Source organism: Dasypus novemcinctus, chromosome 3 (assembly GCF_030445035.2).
Source record: "Dasypus novemcinctus isolate mDasNov1 chromosome 3, mDasNov1.1.hap2, whole genome shotgun sequence".
NCBI classification, from domain to species: domain Eukaryota; kingdom Metazoa; phylum Chordata; class Mammalia; order Cingulata; family Dasypodidae; genus Dasypus; species Dasypus novemcinctus.
In genome coordinates, this window is record NC_080675.1 from 9,847,185 (window position 1) to 9,872,583 (window position 25,399).

At 42.3% G+C, this 25,399-nt stretch overlaps 1 protein-coding gene across 11 annotated transcripts in view; it reads right to left on the bottom strand.

Annotated features, from left to right (window-relative positions):
- Nucleotides 1–14,203, bottom strand: part of VRK1 (VRK serine/threonine kinase 1) — a 114,487-nt gene extending 100,284 nt beyond the window's left edge. For 6 of the 11 annotated variants that reach the window (XR_011648264.1, XM_071213709.1, XM_071213707.1 and 3 more), the window contains exon 1: nucleotides 14,090–14,203. The gene's annotated coding sequence lies outside the window, so the exon portion shown is untranslated. Of the gene's footprint in view, nucleotides 1–281; nucleotides 302–14,089 lie in introns of those variants that run through there. The other 5 variants (XM_071213708.1, XM_071213702.1, XM_071213706.1 and 2 more) reach the window with 4 other exon arrangements.
- Nucleotides 14,204–25,399: the final 11,196 nt, after the last annotated feature.

Below are 25,399 nucleotides of genomic sequence, written 5' to 3' on the forward strand. Positions count from 1 at the left end.
GAAAAAAAAGATTGCAGCATCAGCACCAGCCTGCCTGAACTTGCTAGCTCCCACAACCATGAAACCAATTCCTTGAATTAAAAAAAAAAAAAAAAAGCATGTATAAATTTCTTCTGCCTACATGCAAAATAAAGTGAAAACCTCAGCATTGAACAGTGTGACTATATTCTAGCACCCATTATACAGAACTCATGGATACTTTTTGACCATTAATTGTGTATGTCAGTCTCTTCTGACATATTTTATGAGAACATGAACATCAGGGACTCTATCTTACTCACCTTGGTATTCCTTGGATCTAATATATCTGTCACTTGATGAGAAACCAACAGATATTTCTTAATGCAGTGGTTTGAATTTTTAAAATCATGATCCAGGTCTACCTCTTGTGAACATAAGCAAGGCCAAATTTCTCCAAGGTCTTTTTTTCCTCACCTGTAAAATGAGAGGTTTGGACTAAAGGCCAGGCCAGGCCATTTTACTTAGTGGTCTGCAAGGAAAGAAGCATAGTTCATTTTAAAACTAGAATGAACCACAAGAATCTATTCTAATAACCAGCAGACGTACATTCTGCTGTTTGAGGTGATCCACAATTACATATGTTGCAAATGGAAACTGTTGCCAAGAGAATGCAAAAGGGTGTGCGAACTGTCTTAACCCTCCTGCTTACTATAAAAAGAATGAATGGTTCTTGAAAAAAAAAAAAAGAAAAATCGAGGAAACAAAACCAGGAAAAAAAAATGTTTCAAGTTGAATATAAACCAAGACAAACCCCAAAAGGTTAATGAACTCAATAATAAAAGGGCAAGGAACCCAATTAAAAATGGGCAAAGGATCAAAACAGACATTTCTTCAAAACAAACATACAAACAGCAAATAAAGTATGTGATAAGATCCTCAAGATGATTAGTCATCAGGTATATTCCTATTAAAACCACTCTAGTGGTTAAAAATGTTTAAAAACAGGGAAGCGGACGTGGTTCAAGCAATTGGGCTCCCATCTACCATATGGGAGGTCTAGGGCAACGGCAAGCTGGCCCAAGCAGCAGGCTGGCCCGCAGAGTGCTGGCCCACGTGGAGTGCTGTCAGCCCGCACAGGAATGCTGGCCCAGGTAGCAAGCTGGCCTAAGCAAAGAGCTGACTCAAGATGACGCAACAAAAAGAGAACAGAGGAGAGACGCAGCAGACCAGGGAGCTGAGGTGGCGCAAGAGACTAAGCACCTCTTTCCCACTCCAAAAGGTCTCAGGATCAGTTCCCAGTGCTGCCTAAAGAGAAGACAAGCAGACAGAAGAATGCATAATAAATGGACACAGAGAGCAGACAACAAGGAGGGAGGGGGAGAAATAATAAAGTCTTTTAGAATAAAATGTTTAAAAACTGATAATACCAAGTATAGCTGAGGCTGAGGACCACCTGGAGCATTAAACACTGCTGGTAAAGATATAAATTGGTACTATCACTTTGGGAAATTATTTAGCTTATCTATTAAATTGAAGCTACACACAGGGCATGACCAGATATGATATGTACAACAATTAAAATAAACAGACATGTACACCAAAAAGATATGAAGAATGATTATAGCAGCATTATTCATAATTGCCCCAAAGTGGAAACTACTCAAAAATCCACCTACAACAGAAAGGATAAATTGTGGTATATATTTGTGGTGGTTTTACAAAACAGCCACAAATTATTTGACAAGATGTGGGGTCTAGTCCCTTCCCCTGACCCAGGCAGGCATGTGTATATTTCAACCAGTAGACTGTGGTAGACATGATGTTATAGTATATAATTGCCAAGGATGCTACTCTCAGAAGCACCCTTTGACATGCTTTGAAAAGCCAAAGCCTCACAGAGCCCACATAAGTGCTCCAGTCAATAGTCCCAGATGACCCCAGTCTTCAAGACATCTCAACCCAGGTACCAGACATGTTAATAAGGGAGTGTCTATAGCAGGAGTCCTTAACAAGGAGTCTGTGAGCTTGAGTTAAAATCCAAAATAAAATGACTCTTATGGGATCATGTTAGTGCAGGCGTGATATATTTAGAAAATCATACACAGTATAGTGTGGTCTTAGTAAGAGGTTCATGGTTTTCACCTGACTGGCAAAAGGGTCCGTGGAACAAAAAAGTTTAAGAACCCCTGCTCTGAAGGATTCTAGTCCCAGCCACTGTAGAGCAGGGACAAGTCACCCCCATCATGCCCTATCCAAATTCCTATCTCACAGAATCAAGAGCATAATAAAATGATTTTTGTGTAATATTAAGTTTGGGGTAATGTCTCATGCAGCAATGGAAAACCAAAACTGGTGTGTTATGCAGTAAAAGATAACTAGAATCAGAGAGTTATACAATACAACCATAGAGCTGCATGCAACAACCTGGATAAATCTCACAATGTGGAGTAAAAGAAGCCAGTCAAAAAAGGGTCTAAAGGCTATAACTCCACTTATATATGAGTTCAAAAACAGGCAAAATTAATCTATAGTTAGAGAAGTCAGAATAGTGGTTACCTTGAATGGGAGTAATTACTGAAAAGGGGCACAAGAGAGGCTTCCGGAGAGCTAGAACAGTGAATATCTTGATCTGGGTGGTGGTTAGCACAGTACGTTCACTTTGCAAAAAATTCATTGAGCTAGATACTTAATATTTGTGTACTTTTTCCAGTATGTAAGCTATACTTCAATAAAAACTTTTTTTTCATCAGTAGAACTTGGTACTCCAACAGATTCAAGGGTATGAAGGAGCAATAAAAGATGACTCCAAGTTCTCAGGCATGATTTGACTAGGTAGCACCATTTAGTGAACAGTTAAACCACAGAAGAAATAAAAACAGGAGTGGAAAGCAGAGACCATACCCTATTAATTTTGTATTCAAGCACCTACCACAGCACTTAACACACAGCCATTCCAACTTCCTAGATACTTCTCACATTTTCATTTCTCTTTGACCATGCCTTCTTGGTCTCTTTTGTTGCCTCCCGTCTACCAGCTCCTCTTAATATTGGGATTCCTAGGACTCCATCCTCAATCCTCTTTTAAACACAAAAGTGATTTCAGCCAATTCAATGGCTTCCCCTACCTTCTAAGAGAGGACAATTCCAAAATTTCAATCTCTGGGACCAGTCCCTCTTCCCAAGATGCAATACTGAACATCAGTACCTAGATGTCCCATAAAGATCTCAAACTTAAGGGATCTAAGGAGGTATTTAGCAAACTGCCACCACCAACACCAACCACGCTGGCAGTTTGTGTGTGCATGCATTTGCCCACAACTACATACACATACACACCTCTTTCTCCTGCATTTTCAATTTCAGATGATGGCATCATCATCTACCTGTTCTTTAAGCTTGAAACTTCAGAGTCAACCAAGAATTAGGATACCAAATTAACTTGAAAAGTTAGTTAGCTAAACCCAAGAAAAAGATATATAGCAGGATAAATATAAATTCTTATATTTGGGCTCCAAAACTAATTCAGGTTGAAGAAGATATAGTTTAGATAGATGTAGGGATTTCATTCAATTCTAGGCTCAAAGAACAGAATAATATTAATAAAAAATATTAATAAAAATATAGTATGTAGAAGGAAATATTCTTCCCTATATTAACAGAAAAAAAATTGTATCTAAAACAAGAGATGCTACTCTATTATTTTTTTTTTTTTACTAATTAAGCCGTACCTGGAGTATTGCACTCAATTCTAAGCACTACAGTTTAACAATGAAATCAAATCAAAAGTGAACTGACATGAAACCATGCCATGTAAGGAAGAGCTAATGAACTACGGCTGCTTCAGCTCAAAAAGACTGAGAAGACTTAATACATGTCTTTGAATATTTGAAAGGAAGTTACATGGAAGGAGGATTCAGGTTGTTCAACATGTTTTCCAAGACAGAATTGGGTAGAGGGAATAAGAAAGTAGATTTTCACTCAATGTAAGAGAGAACTAACATTCAAAACTTCATTTAAAAATATGATAGGCTGTCTCTAGAGCAATGGTTTTCAACCAGGCATGATTTTGCCCCCAGGGGATATTTGGCAATATCTGGAGTAATTTTTTGTTTTCATGGGATCTAGTGGAGAAAGCCAGGAATACAAAACAGCCTACAATGCCCAGGACAGACCCCACAAAGAATTATCATTCTAAAATGTCAACAGCCCCATGGTTGTGAAACCCTACTTTATAGGAAGTGAGTTTCCTGTCATTGGAGGCATTCTATTATAGACCAGACAATGTGAAAATGTCCAATAAATGACTTTCAAGAATGTTGAGAAATGAATTTTTTTTTGCCTAATAATTCTCCAGAGAAAAATACCCTCAAGTATTTTAAAGTGATGATGATGCTGATGATAAATATTTACTGAGCACTTACTATGGGTCAGACATTATACCAAGTGATTCATATTGCATGATACACAGTTAATTCTTATTAACAACCCTATGAGGTAGGTATTATTTTATATTGATTTGATGGTAAAATTAGGTTGCCTAATGTCACACAGCTGTCAACATCTGAATTCAGATCTATCAGACTCCAATTATATACACCACAGGCCAAAGCATAAATATTAAATGACTTTCAACCCTACAAAGCTTTTGAACTCTAGAAAACAAATGAAGCAGCACATATTCTAGAGACTGACATCGGAACAATGTCTGAACAGGTTTGTACTCACTGCAAACCTATCTGGCTAGGAGAAAGAGAAAAGGATTATTTGAAGTTGTCCCATGATGAAGGAGACAATAATTATCCTGATTGTCCCCAACTGCCTACTTCTGTAAGAGCCAAGAAGCTCTTACATATCCATGGAATCTCAGTCAGAAGATGGGATTAATGATGACATCCCTTTATCCATAGGCGTGAAAGCTCAGGATGGACAGACGTTTGAACATCCCCAACTGGGAACCCTGCCCTTAACAAATATACTAGATGCAGATACATGGTTTCTTGGCTGCCTATACTTATACCCATCTGTCAGGATGGCAGTGTGCCTGCTCACATGTTGGTCAAACTGTCACTAGGGCATAGGTGCCAAGCAATGATAGTTTTAAATGGGCAGCTTGCATAGCACTATAAGAGCTTGCTCTTCTGCAGAAAAAAAAATTTTTTTTTCCTGTGATAATATTTAAGGGCTGCAATGACGAGTAAAATATTCTTGGTCAATCTCAGCATTTCAGTGGGAAAATGATCTAGAGTAGTAGAAAACAATCAGACTAAGGACGATGAATCAAACAGAAAAGGTACTTTGAAGACAATTATCTAAATTGTCATGCTAAAGCTTTCCACATTGCCAATCTTTTATTAATACATGTCATGGCAACCTCTTATACAGCAAAATTCTTTGCTCAACAAGTCATCATTGATTAAAAAAACTGGGATGCTAGGCTTTTCCATGTTCTCAATAAAAGAGTAGAAATGCACTGGTTTTAGTAGCTTGACTGACATCAAATGAGTTCTAGTTATTGGGTGGTTATTTTCTAAATGATATGTCTAATCTAAATCTAAATTTTAAATGCAAAAAAGAAAGCAAAAACCAAATGAGATTCCCACAGATAAACACAAAAAAAGAGTGTAACTTACTTGGAGGGGGAAAAAAAATCAAAAAAGTGAAGTAGATGCTAAGAAAATAGAAATTCAGTATTTTCTGCCACGATTTTAAAAACTTAGGACTCAAGGGCAGAACAATAGGGTTGTTAACATCACAATCCCCTGACTATAAGCAAAAATATTTCTAAACTACAAGTAGGTTCCTCAGAGATCCTTAAAGATCTTTTGGATGGTGGCATGAAGTACTTAATGTTCTTACTGTCTGGAAATTGTTCCCTAAGACTACAATTCTAATGCTGCAATTTGAGCCATTTGTTCCTCAGTGGTTTCAAAGAACAGCTGGTCATCATTCTCTGTATAGTTCTTCATATACAAGTATCAAGACATACTGATTAAATAACCCAAGTCTCCTCTTTGCCATGATAAATAAATCTAATTCCATTAACTTTCCCTCATTGGGCCAATTTATCAATTCTTTATGCTTTTATCATTTCAGTTGCTCACCTCTTGGACCCTTTTCAGGCCTGATAAGAAATGTCATCCACTTCAACAATGAGACAATAGAAATTCCTCTTCTTCCTGTATGTACAACTTACTAAAAGTTGCATTAATATGAAGGTGTTTGAAATTCCAGCACAGTTCTCAGCATCCATCACTAAAGATAGTGGCAAAAGGCTGAAATCTACCATTACTCTTCCGGGAAAATGCTAGAGTCTTGGAGCATTTTTAGCAACATTTTTTTAGCTTTCTAGTAAATATCTGGAACATAAAGTGGTGAGTCAAGGTAAGAGTCACGGTCATCCTGTTCTTCCTACCAACCTATTAGCCCTGTACATGGGCCCTAAAACAACTTCTTTTGAATACCATTTCTACCATATCATTTCTCCCTTCAAGATCCTACAGTATCTTCCTAGTGGACAATTAAATGAATTATAAGCCCATCAATCTAGGCAGCATGTTCTATATTTATGAATCAACCAGCCTTCCTTCACTTCCCTTCAACCCTTCACTTGCATGACTCCCCAAAACATTATTTTCACTAGGACTTGTCTTATTCATGCTACTCTCTAAAATGTTCTCCTACTTCCTCTCAAATCTATATGTATTTTTTTTCCAAGACTCAAGCTATGTCATACCCTCATAAACCTGTATAATTTTCAAACTTAAGTGCTCACTCATTTCCTCCTTTCTTCATTTTAGTACACAGCTTACAGTCACGTTCTGGCGATTTGTGACATCCAACTTTATTGAATAAAATAATCAAGCACTTGCAGTGCTAGCAGAATGTTCTGTGTTCTGGGCTTCTAGGTTCTTAGCTATGTCACATAAAAGAATTTAAGGACATGGCATAGGGTAGGGAAGGGAATAAAGAGTTTAATAAAAAACAGAAAAGGGATAAGTACACAATTCAAGACATGGCCTGCAGGCTGGTGCTACAGGGTGAGTCCTGCACATGTGGCCTCGGGTTAGGCCTTTCAAGTCCTTTCCTAATTTTAGGAAGGGGCCACAGCTCTTTGCTGTTCTGATTGGTTGCCCCACCTATTAGTCCTCAGGGGGCCGGATATCAAGGAGCTTCCCCTTGACCCTGGAAAGAGTTGCAAATGGGACCTCCTGGCCAGGGTCAAGGCAGGGTCTTTGTGGCTTTGTTCTTAGCAGAAGGGGGTTTCTGGGCAGGGTCTCACAGCAATGTTCTCTGCTGGGTCCCAGCTGTGACAGGAGGTCTTTCCCTATCTCTTTCCCCATCTTCCCTGGTTCCCTATAGTAATCTGCCTCAGCAGTATTTATAGCTTCTACTCTAGACAACAGATTTTTTTAAATCCCAATTTAAAACTTTAGCATTAATTCATCTATAGGTTTAACATAATTCCTTTCAAAATCCCACCATAATTTTTTGTAGACATAGGCAGAATGATTCCAAGAGCTATAGGGAAGACAATGGAACTAAATTAGTTAAAACAATTTTGAAAAAGAAGCAAAAGTTGTAAGAATCATTTGGCCCCATTTTAAGACTTACTTTATCACTACAGTAAAAAAGAGTGTGGTATTGGTAGAGGGATAGGCACACAGATCAACAAACAAAACACAGGATCCAGAAATAGAGCCATAGAAGTATAGCCAATTGATTTTTCATAAAGGTACAAAACTGATTTACTGGAGAAAGAATAGGCTATTCAACAAACGGTTTGGGGACAACTGGACATCCATAGACAAAAAAACAAATAAAAATAAAAGAACTAAGACCTAAGCCTCATGCCCTATGCAAAAATTAACTCATAATGGAGCATAGCTCTAAATGTAAAGCATGACATTAGAAAACGCTTAGAAGAAAACATAGGTGAACATCTTCTGACTTGCGTGGCATCAAAAACATGATCCGTAAGTCAGTAAATTAGACTCCATCAAAATTTAAAACTTTTGCTCTGCAAAAGACACTGATAAGAGAACAAAAAGCCAAGCCACAGACCAAGAGAATATAGTCACAAATCACATACAGGCAAAGGACTTTTATCCAGAATATATAAAGAACTCTCTGAAATCAATAAATAAACAGTCATATTAAAAACAGGGCAAAACACCTGAATGAACAAGTCACAAAAGAAAATGCAAACAGTAAATAAGCATGTGAAAAGATATTCAACATCATTGGCCATTATGGAAATACAAATTAAAGCCACCAATGAGAAACCACTACACACCAATTAGGATGGCTAACATAAAAAATACTGTCAATACCAAATGCTGACAAGGATGCAGAGAAATCAGATCTTTCATACATTGATTTTAAGATTGTAAAATGGTACAGCTACCCTGCAAAAATTTGGCAGCTTCCTAAAAAGTTAAACATATACTTAGCATATAACCCAAAAGTTGCACACCTGGACACATCCCAGAGAAATGAAAACTTATGTTCACACAAAAACTTGAACATGAATGGTCATAGCAGCATTATTAGTCAAAAACTAGAGGTGACCCACATGCCCTTCAGTATAAATGGTTAAACAAAATATGGTGCAGCATAGCAGCCCTGCAATGGAACACCACTAAGCACAAAAAGGAACTACTGACATGTGCAACACTTAGATGAAGCTAATCCAAGTAGGCAATTTCAAAAGGTTATTCATTGTATGACTCCATTTACACAGCTTCCTGGAAATGACAAAATTTAGAGATGAAGAGATCAGTTGTTGCCAAGGGTTAGGACTAGGGGCTGTGGCATCGCTATAAAGGGATAACCGCACAAGGGAGTTTCTTTGGAGTGATGGAGCAGTTCTGCATCCTAATTGTGATCATGGTTACATGGATCTATTAATCTTTCTATGATTAGTGATTTAAATCAAATCCAGCCTACTGAAATGTAAAAAACATTATTAGTGACCAATATTTAAAAGCCAATGACTTTATCTTACTGGCTTGAGAGCATCAAAATACTTTAAGATTATTGTTGGTATTATACACTTTTATAACTTTTTATTTTGAAATCATTCTAGACTCACAACATTTTGTAAATAAAGCAGAGAGGTCCTATGTACCTCTCAGCCCACCTTCCCCAGGGCTAACATCTCACATAGTACATTATCAAAACCAGGAGAGTGACAGCATTTAGCATTAGTAATTAAACTACTGACCTTACTTGGATTTCATGTTATTATATGCAATAATTTTTTGTATGCCTTTGCACCTAGTTCTATGACATTTTGTCACATGTACAGAGTCATATAATCAAGAGAAAGAATTGTTCTGTCATCACAAAGGAATTCCCGCACGACACCCCTTTATAGTCACATTCCACCCCCAACTCTATCCCCTGGCAACCACTTATCTTTTCTCCATCTCTATAATTTGGTCATTTCCAGAATGTTATAGGAATGGAATCATACAATATGTAACCTTTTGAGACTGGCTGTTTTCATTCAGCATAACGCTGTTAGCTCCATCCAAGTTGTTCCCTGTGTCAACAGTTCCTTTTTGCTGCTCAGTAGTGTTCTGGTGTGTGGCCACACTACATTTTACTTAACCACTCACCCACTGAAGGACATTGGGTCGCTTCTACTTTGGGGTTATTACAAATAAAGGTTGCTATGAACATTCATGCTCAAGTTTTTGTGTGAAGGTAAGTTTTCATTTCTCTAGATAAATGTCCAGGAGGGCAACTGCTGGACTGTATGCTAAGTGTATGTTTAACTTTTTAAGAAACTGCCAAACAGATTTCCAGAGTCTAGAAATTTGACAGATACCGGGAAAATGGCTGTTCTATTTTACATTCCCACCAGCAATGTATGGAGGTAATACAAATTTGAAAGTCACAATTTCCAAAAAATTTTCTAAAAAGCCTGAAAAACCATTAAGATTAGGCCTCCTAAATATTATAACCTGATTTTAGTTTTGTTGTTGTTTTCCCGGTTTTAGTTTTTAAAAAGTGAATTTTTAAAACTTTTTCTCCTGACCCCCAAACTTATTACCTTTAACATGAAATGTATAATTACATATTAATCTGCATGTTGATAGCTCTGTTGTCATAATATACAGTAAACTGCAATAAGAGAAAAAAGGAACATTGCCAATAGAAACTGTCAAAAGCCCGTTACAGCTACAGGTCTAAAAGCACTTCCTAATGTTTAGCTCTGAGAAATGAGATCACAATGACCTCTAATAAAATATCCACAAATGATAACATTTTTTCAGTTGATACTCAATAAAAGAATTTGAGAAAAAGCAATTATCCTGAAATAATGCTGTAGTTATCTTAGCCAGAAGAGGTCTAACTTAACGTTTTCTTATTTTTAATTTTAATAAAAATAAAATTGACAAGTAAATAATGGAGTCTCTTTTGGGCTCTTCACACATGGACATAATCTACACTAGGTCTGAAGCAGACAAATCTGTCCTACATGCAAACAGCAGTGAAACAGCCAATATGCAAACAAAATAAACACAGAAAGAAACTATAAGGCCCCAAAAGGAATGGAATGGTGTTAACTTTGTTCCTAATAACCTGCCAGTTCTCATGCAGGACCAACTATTTAATTCCTGATAATAAGCTCTGTGAGATACAAGTGTCCTTCCAATAAAGTATGCCGTTTGCTTAAAAAGTATAGAATAGAACATTCCCCAATCTCAAAATAATAACCTTGCAATTTAATTATGAGTTCCATCTAGTATGTCTTCCCTTTTAATGCACAGTTTATTGATAAATATTTTGGAGTGTGTACATGTTTAATATTCATCCTAAATATGTGCCAGTGTGAGCAACGTCTATCTTAATTTTCAAATTCTAGAGCACTGGTTTCTATCCCTTGGGCTGGAGACCCACGGCAAGAAAGGCGTTATTACAAAGAATCATCAAAATCCATGTACCTACATGAAGACTAAATGATAGGATTCACAAACATGTATTTTTCCAAGGTATAACGGTGCAGTGGCTAATAAAATTCTTAATAAATTTACTTAAGAATGTTACCATAGTTTATCATTAGTTTTTACTGCTGAATATTAAAAATCTAAATATTGGGGGGGAGGGTAGAAAGGGCAGGGACACACCTCATACCTCTCTAGGCTGGCTACAGAACTCCTCTTTTGCCCAAGGGTCATCCAGAAAAAAAGAGTAGAAGGCTCTTGAGTTTGACTTGCAAGGATTTAAGACTGAGAGAGATGGAACAGGGGTAAACAGGAAAGGAATGGAATTACTGCAGAACAGCAACTTCAAAATGTGAGGTGCTTGGATATTTTTTCAGGAATCAAGGAAGGGTGAATCAAAGGGCATGGCCCTTTTTGCATTTTTGTAATGGCAAGTGGGAATACAGTCACAGGAATTTCAGTCAAAAGGGGCCAAAAATATCCTAGAGCGCAAACATATATTAATACCAGCTAGCTAAATGTCTTGTCAAGGTTCTATCACTTTCTAAAATAATCTTTCATCTTTATTAAAAATCCCAGATTTTCTACATTTTGTCACTAATCGTAAACTTTTTCAAATGTACCCTACACATTTAATGACTTATCTGCTGGATGTTAGAAAACTAAAATCAAAACAAATAAGCTACACTAATTTAACAAAAAGAAAACTTGCTATCACAAAACACTACAATGGCAAGAATCTACTCCATACCTAGTACATTTCCTGGCATATGGAAGGTAAGCAGTATCTGGTGAAAAAAAGTCCATTTCTGCTCACTCTAAAAAATAACCTCTGTAAGCATGTAAAAATACCCTACCAACTTGAAAAATATTCCTCAGTCCTATTCAGTGACCAATCCATTCTCAAAACACATCAAGACAATTTTCATGAAAGCCTCACTCACACAAACAAAGAGGCAGCATTTAATTCCCTTTAGGCTCACTGCCTGATATATGGAGATATGAGCATTTGAACATTTGCATAAATTCAGGAGTCATCCTTCTTCATTTGGTATAAGGTAAATTTAAAGCATCTTTTTCTAGGCTTTGCTTCATTTCCAGTAAGTTTTATATTTCAAATCCAAAAAAAACATTTTCCAAGTTTTATTCTTAAAATCAAAGTCCTCTTCATAGTTCATTATATCTTATTAGGGATGCCTTTAAGGGGGAAAAAAAAACATTACCATTGTCAAAATAAACGTCTTGTTTTTCTTTTTTTTTTTTTTTAGACATCTGGGATACTTACTTAACAAATATATTTATTATTATTTAACATTAAATCTCAAATTTTAAAAAACAGCTAGCCCATTTCCCTTAAGAAATGTAATTTTAGGGTCTGTCAACATTTTGAATGCATTACTGTTATTTTTTAAATAAACACTTGCATCTTGGAATAAAACCTAGCATAAGCTTTCCATACAACCATTTCCTGGGCACTCACTAACTTACTATATGCCAGGCTCTATGTTTAACACGTTACTCCCTTATCTCATTTGTTTAACAAATATCCTTTCATAATTTTTGCAGCACCAGGCATAAACAAGAAGCCATTATACCATAAACCTGATATTTGTACTGGATACTAGTTAACAATAATACAGCACAAGTTTGTTATTAAATTCAAGTTGTATTACTGTAATAACGCAGGATCCTATAAGCAATGTTGGGATGCACAGAGAATACCATCTGTGGTAGTGTCAGCAGAGGAAGTTATTATTAAGTAACTACTTGAGTTACATCCCTTTCTAGAGGGACCAGATGAACAAAATCTTCTCTACCCAAAAATTTAATCTCAACTACTACATGCCATTTTGAACAGCAAAAACATAATGTGAATAAAATGATTATATCTAAAGAACCATTGCTTCCTTCTGAAACTGCTTTAAAATTGTAGATTAAATTCTCCTTCAAAGTATCGAACTCATCATGTCACAAAAGCATGGTGCCTTTACTCTGAACTCTTAAAAATAAATGCTGCCCTATATATATATTTTTTTAATCGTGCAAATTTCAGACTCAACAGATGGGCAACTCCAGTTTAAAAAAAAAAAAAAAAGAATTAAAAGGCTCATCGTCAGTTCCATAAAACCACCACCCTCCGAAAAGCAAACCTGGTATTTCCAAAATGTTCCAGGAACAGGAAAGGGGGAGGGAAAAGAAAAGTGAATACAAAGAAAGACAAAAAGAGGTGACTTGACAGAAAAGACATTAAAAAATGGGTAGCGTGAAACCGAGGGTTTCCATTTCTCAGCCCAAAGCCTATTTCAGCGTCCAGCATTTAGAAAGGGCTCAATAAACGTTTGCCGAATTTAACTAAATCACCAAAAAGAGCAGAATCAAAAAGAATTTCGTTTCGACGGTAGGAAAACTATTTGTTGCCCTTGAACACTGATGCATCAGTAAAAGATGCGGTGCCACCGTGTCATCCAGTGAGAGAACAGAGGAGGGACCGTCAACAGGGATGAGAAAAATCCCTTGTGAAAATCCACACTGCGCTCTATCGCCCTGCACCACGCGCTCAACGACAAGCTCACGGGGCGTCACCGGGACAGTAACGGGTAAACAGAGGGCGGCCTCCAGGTTCCCGGGCCTGGAACGCTCTCCTCAGGAGGGGCAGGCGCCTTCTCCCCCCTTCAGGTCTCGAGTCAAACGTCACCTCCTCGGAGAGGCCTTCCCTGATCTACTCTCAAGAGCCTCACTCCATTACTCTGGCCCAGTCGCCCGTCCCCGCGTAAAGGGAGCTTTTTGGTGCCCGGAATTTGGCGTATATTTGCGTAGTGGGGCTTTGCCTTCTAGAATGGAAGCTCCGTGACAGCAGAGTGGCCTCGTCGGTCCTGTTCACCCACGGCACCCGGCAGAGACCCCACATCTCAGCCGCGGTGCAGTCTGAGGGCTGCGGCCCAGAATGTGGAGCCCGGGCTGAGGCTGGGGCCGGCAAGGACCGGACGCCCACTCCCGCAGCGCGGCCGCGGCAACCCCGCGGCCCAGGCGGGCGGCCGGGGCCGGCGGCGCCTTGCGCAGCCGCCAGCGCGGCCCGGGGACCGCCCGAGGTCACGGCTGCCCGGCGGCCCAGCGCCGAACCCAGCTCCCTCGGCGCCCGCCTCCGCGCCCCACCGCGTCGCCTGCAGCCACCCTACCCTAAGCCGTCGAGCGGTCGCCTCCTGCCCAGTACGAACTTCCCGCCGCTTTCGCCGACTCCCAACTCCAGCACCGCGCCGGCCCCCGTCACACCCTGCAGTATGGAGCCTTCCCATTGGCCTGGGGGAAGGCGGGAGAGGCGGGGCGAGCGGGAAAGAAGAGAAGTGGGCGGAGCCTACGCGCTCCTTGCCGCCTCCTCAGGAATGCCGGGAGCGGAGGTCCGGCGCTCCCGCTGCATGCTGGGAATTGGAGTCTTTTAGCTGCACAGCAAGTCCCTTCCCTTTGCTCCCGTGGACTTCTGGGAAATGTAGTTTACTGTCTCAATGTCCTCCTGATTAGAGTCCTACCATCGCAATATAAACGGAAATAAATATTGCCAGTGTTCAGAGTAGCTTGATTTATTAAATAAATAGGTTGACAAAGGATTGGGTGTAAAGGAAGTTCTGTGTTCCCACTGGCTGAGAGCTTCCTCTGCATTCTTGCACCTGCTCCTGGTTTCCCATCTGCTGCGTCACCCTGGAACGCTTATCCCGCAGCGGTTCGGTTCAGGACACTATGGCCAGGCTCTGAAGGCAACAAGACTGCCGTTCAAATCCTATCTCCTCCACTTAATAGCTTTGTGACTTCAGCGGAGTTACTTAACCTCTGGGATCCTCAGTTTCTGAGAGGATTGAATGATCTACTCTATAGACAGTACTCTGCACATAGCAGGTGCTCAATAAACAGTAGATGGTATTAACATTATTCTGCCTGCCCATTGCTATGTGTCTAAGTGCTATTTCATTGCCTGCCTAAACCTCTGTAGTATTTCATGTGTAATTCTCTTATACCACAGTTTACCTTTTATTTATAATAGTTATCCAATCCTCCACTCAAGAGACTGTATGCAGGCAGGGAGGCTGTTCCTATTTAAAATCATCAAAGCCATAGGCATGGGGGGATTTACCATAAAGCTAATGAAACATAAGCTTCAGGGCCTCACTCATGGGTTCCCTCCAAAGCCCTGGAAGAGATCTTAACAATATATATTACATTGCTTTAGTTTTAGTTTCCATTTGTCAAGGTAAAATAATTTTGTGTATTTTCTTAGAGGATTCTCGAGGTTGTGGGAGCTTCAGGCCCCACAAACCTGAAATTGCTCAGTGCAGTATTCTGACCGTCTTCCATTTGTACCCCCAGATGCTCGGCCTGCTCCAGATACTTCACCAGCCTTTCCTCGGCCCCAGGAGGCTAACCTATACGAAGCACTTCAAGGTTCCTGTGCCCCGGCTTCTGTTGGGTTTGGCCAGAGGGCAGCCCCACAGAGAATTGGAGGTCAGGAAGATGGTTGGTTAGGGTAGTTATTGCCAGGGCTCCTTGCTGGCAAGGTCACCCCCCATCAAAGGTCACCCCTCCCCTGCCCTCCTCTCCAGTTTGCAGTGATAGTCCTTTCCCTTTGTCCTTCCCATAACAACACAGCTGCTGGCTGAACCCCGAGGTGCACCATCCCTCCTGGTTCCCACTTCCACCCCTTTGTAAATAGTCTCATCGTAAATAATCTCTCCTCAAATTCTCCCATTTTCAAGTGTGTCATCTGCTCCCTGTCAAGACCCTGACTGAAGTGCACAAGGTGAGCTTTCAGTGAATATTCGAAGCTTCACACATCCTGTGGGTGTGAAATCCCACAACAAGACTCTATGACCAGAATCCATGGAAAAGAAGACATTCTATGCACACACACACTAAGAAGATTTGGATGAGGACTTAGCCATCACAGTGTAACCAGTTCCCCTTAACTCCCCATAGACATGCAGAAGAAATGTCCCTGGTTCCAAACTGGGCTGACAATTGGCTGTCCTTACGAGACAACTAAATCAGCAACAGCTCACAGAGTGTCCCAAGGTGAGGATGAAATGCATTCTGGAGTTCGTGTCTCTGCTACCCGCAGTCGGATGGCTTAGTGTTAAGTGCCAACTTAAATGTGACTGTGTTTCAATGCCTTTGCCAACACCTCCAACACCACATGCACATGCTGAGATGTCCTACCCATGCAGAGCACAGCAGGACACCAATCCAAGCTACCGTCAGAAAGGCGGCTAATAGCTGAAATGCTGTAGGTGGGGATACAACTGTGGGGATATAGGAGATTCTCAGCAAATTCTTACTAGTTGAGAGCTTGGTATCAAGAATCAGGATTGAGCAGAAAATTGGCAGGTGAGGGCCGGCTGTGGCTGGATCTTAGAAAGTACAAAGGGAAATAAGAAGGATTCATGAATACAGTTCTGTCATGTATTCAAGAACACCTATACAGGTGGTGGACTTGTCCCAGTGGTTAGGGCGTCCGCCTACCACATGGGAGGTCCGCGGTTCAAACCCCGGGCCTCCTTGACTCGTGTGCAGCTGGCCCATGCACAGTCCTGATGCACACAAGGAGTGCCGTGCCACTCAGGGGTGTCCCCCGTGTAGGGGAGCCCCACGCGCAAGGAGTGCACCCTGTAAGGAGAGCCACCCGGCGCGAAAGGAAGTGCAGCCTGCCCAGGAGTGGCACCGCACACATGGAGAGCTGACACAACAAGATGACACAACAAAAAGAAACACAGATTCCCAGTGCCACTGACAAGAATGCAGGAGGACACAGAAGAACACACAGCGAATAGACACAGAGAGCAGACCATGTGGGGGAAGGGGAGAGAAATAAATAAAAAATAAATCTTAAAAAAAAAAAAAAGAACACCTATACAGTCCAGACAAATGCTCTCTGAGTACTTATTATAAGCCAGGAATGGGGCTATCCTCTGGGGACTCCGGTGTAATTAATGTTTAAATAGGCCCTACTATGTGCTGGTCACTGTTTTTTCTCACGTACATTTACTCACCAATCCTTAGGAGAAAGAAAATAATCTCAAAGAGTTTTAATGCCTGTGGGCTCCCTACATTTAATTCCAAGTGTACTTTTTATGTCCCTTTGTGCACAGCCTAGGCACGTGAAGACAGTTCTTGTAAAGAAATAATTTTGGTGCAGTGGTAGAGATTTGCCGAAAATACAAAGTGAGGAGGTCAGGAATTCCTAGACTGTGGTGGGAACACAAACTGTGGAGTTAAAACACAAAAGTCATTAGAAAAGCAACGCTGCCCTGGCAGGCTGCCCAGCAAGCACTGGTTCTGCCCATGACTCAGTTCATGAGTCCTTGTCCTCACTGCTTTCATCCACAAAATGGGATGCTTCCCTAGGCTGCTGGGAGCTGATTAGGTAAATGTCTGAGAAGGGCTTTGATCTGCCTGGGACAAAGGTGCTTGGTGTCATTATTCAGTGTGGGCAACCTAACCACAACCAGAGGCAAATGCTCTCCGGGGAGGGGGAGAAAGAGAGGAGAGTGAGGGGCAGAACGTCATCTGGGCCTTCTGAGGGCCCTGCCCTGGTTTGGACTTCTCCAATCTCCATTTGATGCTTCATTTCATCCCAGGTGCCCAGGGCCTTTATTTCTGTTTAGCAAGGACTTCTAAGCATCTGCCACTAGCCAGGCACAGTGCCCCTGGGGGGAGAACCAGACATGTCCACAAATTCTAGTAATTATGATTTTCTGAGCACGTATTACAGGCTGGGAAAACCGTGAGGTGGGTAATATGCTCCCAGAGTCCCCAGAGTCCAGAGTCAAGGCCACATTGCTAGTAACCAACAGGCCTGCCTGACTCCCAATCCATCCTGCTATCAAGCACAGCTGCCAATGTGGCGAGAGGTCATGAAATAGGAGCTAACAGAGGGCACCTAAACTCTGGACAGTTCAGCTACATAGACAAGATAGCACTTCAGCCAAGCTAAAAGAGATTCAGAATTTCAAGGAGGGGAGGGGAAGCTTTAGAGCATGAACAACAGACCATCTATTTGGGGGGAGGCTCAGCAGGAGAAGCTCCAGCTAGTGGTGAGGAGCACCAGCTCTGGAGTCAGTGCCCCGGCCCTTATTAACTGTGAACTTGAGCAGGTTACTTTCCCTTGCCAAGTCTGGGTTGGACATGGCACTGATACTCTTTGCAGTGCTTACTTCATGGGGTGGTTGAAAGGCTCATATTGAGAGGATTCAAGTGGGCCATAAGTTCCAGGGGCAAGGAGTGTGTCTGCCTTCATCACTGCCATGTTCCCATGCCCTGCACAGAGCCTGGCACATAGCAGGTGCTCAATCCAGTTAGCTCTAATTAAAGATGTACTTTTTAAAAAATTGGAACCCAGCAGGAACGGAGACTTTTGACCATAGTCACATTTGGGACAGGGAGTGCCTTCTCCATGGGACTGGAACACCTCCGATTCTGAAGGCCAGACTGAGCCCAGAGACAGGAAGTAGTGGGCTGGCAGGTGTGGGCTGGATGTGGGCTCTGGGCTTCTCACTGCTGCCAAGGCACCCATCCTTAACTTAGGGGCTTGCCCCTCCATTCCACAAATGGGCACAAGCACCTTCAGCGTACCAGGCTCAAGTGCGAGACTTTGAATTCCCTCTTCACATTGTCCAGGCCAGCGCCCCCAGGTAGAGAAGATGGCTAGGATTCAGGACAGAAACTCTGTCTAGAAATAAAAACAAACTACAAGGACATAGGTTAAAAGTCAACAAGGGGCAGGACACTGGCTTTCAAAGAAGACAACCTTGGGCCCACACTGTGGGTTGACAATTCAGAGTTGCTATTTGGCAAAGTTGCGGGACTTCTCTGAACTTCTGCTTCCTCACTTTGAAGAGGGGATAAAGAATAAAAATACGTGTATCACAGGGTTGCTATTACAAGAGGAAAAATGATACTCCTAAGAGCTTAGCATATGGAGGTTACTAAATAAATGTTTGCCTAACTTCCTTGGATTGGATTCATGGGATTAGACTGGCTGAAGTTCACCCATTGGTAGATTGTTCTGGGTCTTGACTGTGGCTAGAACTCTTAACCTTAAGGAACTCCTGATTTTATCCCATATGTTTTAGCTTCTCAGCTTCTAAAACTAATACGATACAGTGGAAATTTATTGGCTCACAGTACAGAGGCTAGAAGGCTTGCTTCCTTCCGAGCTTGGCATCTTCTGGCTGGCTGGCAATCTTCAGGGTTCCTTGGCTTTTCCATCACATGGCAATGCACATGGTGGTGTCTTCTCCTTTTCTTCCATTGACTTCCAGCTTCTGGCTGCTCCCTGAGGCTTCTTCTTTCCATGTCCAATTTTCTTTGCTTATAAGAACTTCAGCCATATTGGATTGAGTCCTGCTCTCGTTCAGTTAGTTCATTAAGAGCTATACCTCAAATGAAGTAACCTCATCAAAAGCTCCTATTTACAATGGATTCACACCCACAGGAATGGATTAAGGTTAAGAACATGATTTTCTGGGGTACATAATTCCACCCTGCCACAACATAGGTACAGAGATGTGGTGGAATAGTTGATCCTGGAGAGGGGTATGGTCAGCCTCAAACTTTTAGAAGACCCCTCTGGAGGCCTCTCCAGAGACAGTCCTATTGGCCCACTCCTCAATCCTGAACCAGCTCCTTCTCCACCCTTCCTATGAGCCCTGGATTCCTCTCCCTTCCATGGCTGCTACCCTTCACTAATGGCCATTTATTGTTCCTGTTGACCAGAAGTCATTCTTCCTCCTTCTGGAAGCAGCTATTAGAATTGTTTGACTGGGAGAGAGTGGCACCCATCCTCAGCCAATCAGAAGAGCTCATAACTTTGCCCATAGTTTTGGTTCCTTGACGTGCCTATAACCAGGACCAGAGCTAATGGGAGACAAGAAGACAATTTGCTGGGGCTTGTGATATAGAGAAGCTTCCACCATCTTCCACAGATCTAGACCTGTGCTTTTCCCCTAGGCAGTGGTCTCAAATCTAAGGGCTGGAATGGTGGCAGCTATGCTGGTGCCATGAGAGAAAAGCCTGGAGCTTCTGGGAGGACACCATGTGATATCTGCTAGCATGACATTCTCTGTGGAAGGCAGAGCCAAGAAATGGAGAAGAACTGAATTCTTGGTGACAAAGTTTGAGGCCCAGGATTGAGTCTTGCCTTGGACCTTTGTACTTTTCAGTTAGTGTGAGCAAATAATGTATAGCTTAAGTCACTCTGATCTGTGTTCTTTGTGACTTACAATGAAGAGTCCCAGCTGATAATTCCTCCTGGTCATTTCACAGACCACCTATGAGGACTGAGTCTCCTCAGGTCCCCTCTGCCTAGCAATTCCCCCGGACAGCCTAACACATATCAAAGTTCTCTGCCAAGAGTTGACAAAGGAGCCAAAGGTTCATGGTCTCAACCTATTTCCAGTCCTACAGTCTTCCATTCCTCCTCGTGTGTCTCTGTTATGTCCACAAAAAGGCAATCTTTGAGTTTTCAACCAATACCAACCTCTCTGGGAATTATCTATTCAGAAACTATCCTCTTGGAACAGAGCAATCCATGGGAACTGGCACACTCCCCAGTGAACTAATTATGTCTCAAACGAACATCAGACTAACATTCCCAGCCTAATTTACTCCTGCCCAGCCCACAGAGGTCAGGAGAGGTAATTAACCTCGTTACTCCCCTGAACTAATCTGGTGACTCCTACAATCCTAAAGATAGTTTCCTTAAGATTTTATGACACAATAATTAATGCTTATAGATTACTCCAAGGTCAGAAATGGATAAAAGGGGGACATGATTCCTCCTTCTTTGATTCTTTCTCCTAATAATGATGACAACCTTGGTGATGATGACGATGATGAGGATAGCTTCCACTTCCTGAGTTTTAAGTGTTCGCTAGGAACTGTCTAGTTCTTTACAAACACCGTTTCAAGAAATCTTCAGGATAACCCTTGGGGTGCGTATCATCACTTCTAATGTCAGATGAGAAAGCTGAAGCTTGGAGAAGGCAAGTAGCTGGCTCCAGTAGCATCAGGTTAGCAAGTGATGTGGCTGGGCTTTAAAAGCCAAGGTTTCCACTGGTTCGGAAGTCAAACTCTTAAGTACTCTATCAGACAGTGCACCAAACATTCATCATTTCATGGAAATGAAAATTTAACCTCAGGGCCTCCCTCCCAGAATGAATGAGTTGTTTCACAGTGAGCTGAGGAAGGATGCGAACCCCCCACAGTCCCCCGCTCCCGTGGATATGTTGCTTTCTGCCGGTTGGCTGGCAGGAATGGTGGCTACGGTCTCTTGGCATTCAGCACAAACTGCATTTCCCAGATACCCTAGTACTTAGGATACAGCTAGATTCCTCAAGGAGGATCTGGAGGCAGAAGTAAGTGGCAAGTATAGTCACAGCGTCTTGAGCTTTTTTCCTGCCACAATGTTCCAGTGTCTTATCTCTAATTCTTTGAGTATCTAGAGACAATAGAGTTGGTAGCAGTAGCAGCTTCCTGAGCCCTGGGTGGTGGATGCATTTGTGAGTTCTTAACCTCTCCAGTCCCACCAGCAACTCCCCCCGCCCCGCGTTTCTTCCCCTTTACAACGGAGGCAGAGCCCGTGGCTCCCGTGGCCAGGCAGTCCTACAGTGATCAGGCTGGCCTGCCCCTGCAGTCCTGCAGTGAGTTCAGAGTGCTAAATTCCCTGTATTAAATCCCTCTGTGCTTAAAATACCTAGAGTGGTTTATCTGTCCTGCGTTAAAGTTTGCCCTAATAAATGCCATCTCTCAATTCTAAGCTGCAAGGTTTTCACAGTTTACTATCTCTGAAATCAAGGATTTGCAATCGATGCCAATTGGCAGTGGTTTTATTTTTCTCTTTGTCAGTGGTACATAAAATAGGGAGATGTCTGCAAATGGATGGAAAGCTAGATTTGATGAGATTCTAGAATGTCTGGTGCCTGCTTTATTAGAACTTCTCTCCAAACCATCTCTCCTCTCCATTCCACTTCCTGCATTGCATACTGAATCTGATACTCCCAAACTTCCAAAGGCATGAGACTTTCCTCTTTTCTTCCACTCCAATACTTTTTTGAAGAGAGGGAAGCAGTGTGGAGTAAGATCCTGGGCTTCATGAATGACACAGACCTGAGTCATGTACCTCCCTCTGCTGCTCAACTGCTGTGTGATCTTGTGCCAATTATTAACCTCCCTGAGCCTCCTTCCTCATATGTCAATGACAGCATCTGCGAAGTCCTTGGCCCTTAGAGGGCACTCAGTGAAAGTTCTTTCATCCCCCTTCAGCTCATCCTCTCTCAGATTCCTCCTGAATCTCATAGCCTCTCACTTGCTCCATCTCCAGGAACTAAGCTGCAAGCAGCTGCTAGCATTCATTGTCAGGAACTAGTCACAGACTCTGGTCAAATATACATACATGCTCATATCCAGCTGCCAAGTTGCAAACTGGGAAAGGAAGGAGAGCTTTTCAAAAACAAAAGCAAATTGTTGCTTTTATTTTTGCAACCATCCAACTCTTGTCATGTTTTGATTTCAGGACTGCTCCAGGATTCTGGGACAAAAGGCACTATATATAAGCATGATTATGAGACTCAAAAGGGCTCTGAGCAAAACAAAATCCTTTTATCACAAGAGAATTGGAAAGTCTTGTTGCCAAATATAGTCACTGCATGGAAAATGATTTTCTTCCTTTGTTCCACATATCTTCACCATCACTACCACCTGGCCTTAACTGAACCCATAGCTTATCAATTAATCTATCCACCAATATTTAAAAAACGATATTAGCCAACATATTTTAGCAGTTACCATGTGCCAGGCACAGCCCTAACTACTTTATGTCTAGTATCTCATTTGGTCTTCCCCAAAACTCTGTGAAGTAGGTACCATTTTTAGCCCATTTTCCAGACAAAGAAATTGAGTCTTGGAGAATTCAGGCAACTTGCCCAAGGTCCTGTAACTACAACATGGAACCAGGATTTGACCTGAGCTATACAATGTCAATTATTCTCTTCCACGATGTTCAAGGGAATTACACAAAGAGGAATGATACGTGGACCCTGATGGGGATTGAATTATGTGTCCCATAAAAACATATTCTTAGTCTTAATCCATTCTTGTGGGTGGGAACCCACTGTAAATAGGACCCTTTGAAGATATTATTCTTAGTTAGGCATGGCCAGCTGAAACAGGCTGGGCTCTAATTCAGATTACTGGAGTCTTTCATATGCAGAATGAAATTCAGACAGAGGGGAGAAGGCCCTGGGGAGGAGCCAGAAGCTGGGTCATACTTTGGAGTTTGTGATCCTGAGTGTGATGGAGTTGGGCTCAGGTGTGATCTTTGTTCACAAGCCTTTCCTGTCACTTTTACTGGACCTGTGGTTGGCGCTGGGGTTTAGTGTATAATCAGGGGACCTGAATCTGTGGACTCTCCATGCAATAGCCAGGCTCTGAGCCTCAAAAGACTTGCAACTCCTACCCTCTGGTTTGTTGGACTTACCCTGGCCAGCTAACAGGGAGGTGAAGAAGGTCAACCACCACACCAGGGAGCCAAGAGCGCCTACAACTGCAAACAGGAGAATTGCATCCAGCATCCATGTGGAATCAAAGCCCCCTCTTGATACAGAGGTGAGTGGACAACAGTATCCCCGGGTCCACAGGATGAAGGAATAGAATATGGACTAGAGTGGACTTACTGATATTCTATTCAGGAACTAATGTGATTAGTAATGGAAGTGAATGTAGCACTGAGATGGAGAAAGTGGCCATGGTAGCTGCTGAGGGTGGGAGTGGGAAGAAGAGATGTGATGTGGGGGCATTTTCAGGACTTGGAGGTGTCCTGGGTGGTGCTGCAGGGACAGATGCTGGACATTGTATGTCCTCCCATGGCCCACTGGGTGGACTGGGGGAGAGTGTAAACTGTAATGTGGGCCACTGACCATGAGGTGCAGCAGTGCTCAGAGATGTATTCACCAAGTGCAATGAATGTCCCATGATGATGGAGGAGGTTGTGGTTATGGGAGGAGTGGGGTGAGGGGGGGTGGGGGATATATGGGGACCTCATATTTTTTTAATGTAATATTAAAAATAAATTAATTTTTAAAAAATGGAACGGGAAGAGAAAGGAGATGCTGCCATGTGCATTGCCATGTGACGGAAAAGCCAAGGATCCCCAAAGATTGCCTGCTAGCCAGAAGACACCAACCCCGGCTGGAAGCAAGCCTTCTAGCCCCTGAAACCACGAGCCAGTACATTCCTGTTGTTAAGCTAAGCCATTGTATGGTATTTGTTTCAGCAGCTGGGAGTCTAAAACAGCTCTCATCTGAAGAAATATGCAATCTGGCCATTGAGATAAGTGTGAATGAGTAACATAACAGTCACTCTGCTAGCAGCGCAGGCACAGCCAGGGTTCTTTGAGAGGATATGCTTTGTTAACGTGAATTACCTAATCCTGCTTCTCCCTCCACCCACCAATTCCTTCCCACCTTGTGTGTTTTTTCTCAATTCAGGCAACAAAGCCATTTCCACATCATGCCTCAGAGGAGGGGCACCACAAGGGAGCAAAGCAGAGAACAGAGATGTCCATGCTCAGCTTTAGCATGCTGAAATGGAATTGTGAAACTCCCGGCAGAAGCAAGACGATTCAGAGACAATTTCTGAGTTTCAAAAGCCTGGGCTTCTGCGTAGCCAAGGTCAAGATCTTAGAGGAGCAGGAGTTTCCAGCGCAACGCTGGAGGCATCTTCATTCCCTCGGAAGTTGAAGTTCGGGAGGGCAAGCAAAGGGCGAGGACGCCAAGGTGTCACTGAGAAGGGCCCTGGCTGCATCCTGCCCCTTCCTCACTCCAAGACCAAGTACAGGTGGTGGATGGTGAGAGAGCCCAGGTGGGACACACCTGATGACTCCGAGAGTATGTACTCTCCCCTGTTTCCTGGCCACTGCTTCCCTGGTGACCAACAGCTTAGAGCTGTGTGATTCTGCCATGGAAGCCGTGCTCACATGGCTGGGGTTCTGGCCACCCCCCACCCACCCACCTGGAGGACCTGGGCCCTGGCACCCAGCGGTGGGCATGCAGTGCTCTTCTCTACCTCACACTAATACTTTGCAACATATTGTCTGCGAACCAGGCCAGGAGCCCTTATCTTTTCCTATCACTGGATGCAGAGGGAAACTTCCATGAGGTCAAACGTGTGTTCAGAGGGAGCCATGTTGGTGCACCTGTACTTCATAGTGCTACAGGCAGAGAGAATCCCCAGGAAAACAGCAAAAGGGGACAGAAGTGAAAATGTCTTGCATTTCTATTATGGAGCCCTTCAGAGGATACTAACTTATTTAATCCTCACATCAACATTGCAAGGCAGGTATGACTATCATTTCCTAGCAGATGAGAAACAGGAACTTGAATTGCAGTTCTGGCTAGGCTGTGGCAGAATAGGGTTTTATACTCAAGACAGTCTGACTCCAAAGTCAT